Source organism: Sinocyclocheilus rhinocerous, unplaced genomic scaffold (assembly GCF_001515625.1).
Source record: "Sinocyclocheilus rhinocerous isolate Xijiao unplaced genomic scaffold, SAMN03320098_v1.1 scaffold1833, whole genome shotgun sequence".
Lineage (NCBI taxonomy): Eukaryota > Metazoa > Chordata > Actinopteri > Cypriniformes > Cyprinidae > Sinocyclocheilus > Sinocyclocheilus rhinocerous.
In genome coordinates this window covers 485798-490782 of record NW_015657606.1, presented here as the reverse complement: position 1 = coordinate 490782, position 4985 = coordinate 485798, and the positions used below count along the sequence as shown (strand labels likewise).

The 4985-nt window shown below is 38.2% G+C and overlaps 1 protein-coding gene across 1 annotated transcript in view; it reads left to right on the top strand.

Moving 5' to 3' along the window:
• Positions 1 to 2615: 2615 nt before the first annotated feature.
• LOC107721423 (microtubule-associated tumor suppressor 1 homolog) overlaps positions 2616 to 4985 on the top strand; it is a 73026-nt gene continuing 70656 nt past the window's right edge. The window contains exon 1 of the mRNA XM_016529429.1: positions 2616 to 2704. The gene's annotated coding sequence lies outside the window, so the exon portion shown is untranslated. The remainder of the gene's footprint in view (positions 2705 to 4985) is intronic.

The following is a 4985-nucleotide window of genomic DNA, read 5'->3' as shown; positions in this document are numbered from 1 at the left end:
ATTTAAAAACAAAATAAAATCTTATTGACCCTAAATTTTTGAATGGTAGTGTACAAAAATTAATAATAATAATAATTAATTAATTAATAAGATGTGGCTATGTTTGTGTTCATAAAGTGTATTACACACTCTCCAGAAGAACTGTGAACTCAGTGAAATTGCATTTGGCTGGATTATCACTATTAATCTGAGCAGATTTGAGTGAGTTTTTAATCTCCCATTTTGAGTTAAGACCAACTTTAGTGAAACTGGTGCATTTTGCATTGTCTTTTGTTTGTCATATCATCAACCTTTTCTCTCTCTCTCATCCACCAGGTTTAAAACTGCGCAGACAGACTCCTCTATTTCTTTAAACGAGAGACTTTTGGCTGCTTAGCAACCATGCATTCTGATACACACAGGAGGGCCCCTTATTTACTTTCTACAGAAATTGTAGCCAGGAGGAGGTAATCTGCCCACCCATACACACACACAGACGTTTTTAGTCAGCAGTGAACTTTTTGTGACTAGTGACTAATTATTTGCAGCGAAAACCCCAGCAGCCTTCAACAGTGTGTTTAATGTAGGGTTGGGTATCGTTTTTTGTTTTTTTTTCGATACCGGTGCCAAATCGATACTTTTAAAACGGTTCCGGTGCCTAAACGGTGCCTGAACCGATACTTATTAAAGTCGGCATGAAATCAAAATGGTCAACTCTTATTTTTTGATGGAATACTGTAGTGTTTATTATAAATAATTTATCCGTGCTCTTCATTATTTTTTTTCAAATTCATGTGCCCTCGTAATCTTTAATCAAAAACGTTAACCTCCCCTCCCCCTCAAAACGACTCATCTTCTCTTCCGGTCACGAGCTATGGTGCAAGGGCGGAGCTAGTGAAGTGAGGGGTAAACGCTGGGATAAACGACGTGAAGCTGATGCTTCACTTTATAGCATTGACACCAGTCATGAGGGAGTACGTTACCCCTAAACATTGAAAAGTTATTAGGATATTACGACAACATTACTCTTAGGACATCGCAAACAATTTTTTTTTCATGAATATGACTTAACCTGATGGAGGACGTGTTCAGTCTCTCTCTCTCGCTCGTGCGCGCTGTTTAGGCATGTTTTGTGCCATTGATCGTCGTCGTCATCCTTAATAAATAAAACATTTATTCATGCTTGGGTGTCATTTGTGAATCCAGTGGAGAGAAATCCCCCACCACTAACTGCAAACTGGCATTCAGATCTGCCTCCGTTTTGTTAGTAACGCCCCAGCTTCCAATGATCCAATAAATTCCCGAAGGACGAAATCAAGTCCCGCCTTCTCATTTCAGATGCCGTTTCACTCAGATAGACGTCACAGTGGAGAAGAAAAGACAATCGCAACTTCCGTTTCATGCCGACTTTAAAAAAATAAAATAAAATAATAAAAATTCCCCAAAAAATGATGGATTGGCCATTAGCACTATAAACCTGTAAGTTAACTGAGTAAACAGAACATATAAACTTTTTGAATGATAAAACAAAGACAATAAACATTCGACTGTGACAATATAGTTTATCTGTGTTATTCAAGCCATCTCTGGTATTTTCATAATAATTAAGTATATTTATAACCAATACTAATCGATGTATTCTTTTTAAAGTATAGCCTATGGAACATATTTTCTGCCTTATTCTGTGACAAGAAGCCACATCAGATCACAAAAGGAAGCATTTGACTGGTGTTGTGGAGTAAAAAGGTTATAATGTTCTATTTTGTTGGACAACAAGTTTAGAAATGTGAATACAAGGGAGGTTTAGCTTTAGGCATTTTAATTTAAGCATGTTTAGCTTAGTTAACGGAAGGCTACCTGCTGCCATCAGAGCAAGTGTAATTACCGCATTCACGCGCTCCTCGGATGCTCTCATTTCCCGAGTTGTGCTTTTAAGTTGGAATGTGAAAACAACATGGACACTCAAGTTACTACAAAGATGTGTTGGATTTGTATTATTAGACCTTTCCGAGGACACTCTCGTTACTACAAAGATTTGTTGGATTTGTAGTATTAGAGCTTTTCGACTTGAGTTCATGTGCATTTTCTCAGTCGGGAAATAATTTTTCACGTGCGGTGCCGGTGATGATGCTTCTTACGTCCGTTTCGGAGAACCAGAGGACAAATATTTCAATCGATCGCTCAGGCATGGCACCGAAATGAGGCACCGACATTTGCTTTCTGATTCGGTCCTAGTACATACCGGTTACATAGGTACCGGTGCCATATTGGTACCGGGTTTTCGGTACCCAACCCTAGTTTAATACAGATATTTTTGAGATTTTATTGTGTTTTTATGTGATGCTCATGTGTGTGTCGCAGAGCAGGAAGGATTGTTCCTGCTATTGCGTCTGCTGGCATGGAGGGTTCTGGGTAAGAGGAGAAAATGCATTCTTTGCTGCCTCAGAAAAGTAACTGGCTCTCTTACACACACACACACACACACACACACTGACAATTCTGGTTGGTTACTGCGACACAGTTTGGCTGCAGCTGAAGACAGAGGGGAGGGGTCTCTCTCTCTCTCTGAGTCTCCGCTCAGACTGAAACTGCTCTCTCGCAGTGCTTTTGCTGGCATGATCGCATGAAACGGGACGTTCTGTCCGGGACGGGTTTACTTGTGGAAAGTGTGTGTTTTAAAAGATGAAATACACTCTAGGATTGATTCGAAACACTTGAAATGCAGGTACATGTGTCATTTTAAAACCATTAATTGCGTAGTTGCATGAGAGAACTTTTCTTCAGCTGTATATGTATGAGAGGGATGTTTTCATGGTTTTCAAGTCAGCTGGGGCTTTTTCAATAACAATCCCAGTCTAATAACTTATATTAGGATTAGAATTTAGATGTTTATATATTCTTGGAGCTTGTTTGTATTGTGATCTGTTATACCTCGCATCCTATGTATTTGTATGGTGCCACACTATTTACATGTACAGTTATGTAATGTAATGTTGATTTGTTTGTGCAATCCGAATCACTGCGGTATATATGAATGATGTAGTTATTAGACTTTTTGGATGCTTTCCAGCGCTCTTTGACATAACCAGAGTGATCTATTGATCTGTTTACGCTTGTTAACTTGCCACAGCATTACATGTACCAGCACCAAAGTCAGAATGCTCCAGAAACCATCGCTGCTTTAGAGGGACGTGACTCTGTGTGTGTGTGTGTGTGTGTGTGTGTGTGTTTTAAGATTATTTGCTCTAGTGAGTATATGCACCTGCCACTATATACGTTACCTTACCTAGCCTAATGAGATTCATAACCACATTTTTGAACTTAGTGGACCTGTTAATGTTGGCAGCTCTTTTACTGGAGTACTATAAAAAATAATGTTTGGAGTCAGTCAGTATAGCAGTGATCTGTAGAGGCTTGTGGGTATTTTGGTATAGCAGACACTGCAAATGACAAAGTAGACAGCTCGTCTCTATGGCAACTGTTTGGTTCTGACAGCAGTGTTTGGGAACCGAGAGAAATCCAGAGAAATTGATGGCGCCTTTACCTGTTTGAGAGGATTCAGAGTGAAACTTTATCAATGTGTTAATAGAGAGGGCTTAAAAATGGTTTGTTTTTCTGTGAAATTGTCTCAAGATTACGATTAAAGTTATAATGAGACTTAAAATGTGATCAGACACAATAACGGCAAATGAGCACAATCAGACTTTTATTGTCAGTATATAGCAATGAAATTGTAAGTGTGCAGTTTAATTTTTGATTTTGAATGTAGTTCTCATTTCCCATTTGTTCTCTGTGCTAAAATGAATTTAAGTATATTTAATGTGATAAAAATCTAATTGTCTCAAAAATCCCATTAGATTGAGCGGAGTTTAGCCAAAAAAAGTTCATTTGTAGCCTCAGATTTAATGATAAAAATGATTAGGTATGGTTAGAACTAGAAGAATTAGTCGTTTCATAAATGAGCTGACATAGAACTATGTGCGTGCAATAACATATATTTGAATCAAGTGTGTGCAACCACATAAATTAAAAAGCTTTTTTTCATGGCCGTTCTCATGTATGGAAAGCGGTTCATCTTCCTTATTAAGATGTTATCATCATAGCCATGAGCATTATATGTGGTTGCATGTTTTTTTTTTTCTAAGTGGCATAATTACAGCTCACAAACTACAGCACTCTGCATTTCTGAGCATTTGTATGCAAATAAACAAGTACATTCCTGTTTCAGATTATGCATGGTATTGCATCAGTTACAGTATTTTATTTTGTGGAATAAACCAACATATATAGAGATTTCATGTAAAAGTGTACAAATAAATAGATGAAAAATCTTTTGAAAACAATATGACAGATAAATTAGTTTGCTATAGTAATAACATTATTATGCTTGCTAGAAAACAAACTAAATCAATATCAACTGAACCAGGGTCCTTTGACTTTTAGTTCAGTAATGATTGCCTAAGAATGCAAGCACCAGTAGATCTGTAGCTCTTTCTTAATGTGTTTAACATTTCTTCTAGTCACATTAGGGCCTATGCAGAGTTGTGCAAATCTGGACTTGACGCTCATTCATTAGAATAAGCCTATGAGATCAGTTTTGGCACCAAGTGCTACTATGGGAAATAAGCACAATTTCAACCGCTGTAGCTCCAGTAGTGCTGGGCGGTATACCGGTTCATACCGAATACTCTCTCGGCGTCTGTTCTGTGCAGTGAGCGGCAGAGAAGCAGCGCATTCAGTTGGCTGCACCGCAGCCGACTCGTCAATAAATGAACAGCGTTTCCTAGCACCTGTCGCTTACTGATTGCTTTGAATTATAAATATGGGCGTAGTTCATATCACATGCACTTTTTTTTTTTGTTGGTTTTTTTTAGTTTGTTACTCAGACGCAGGCAGTGCGCTGCATGAGACAAAAAAGTAATATAGCCAAAACAACCGCATAGCCGCACTTTAGTGTAGATGCATGTTGATTTTATCAGACGATGCCGCGATTATAAATGAGAGTG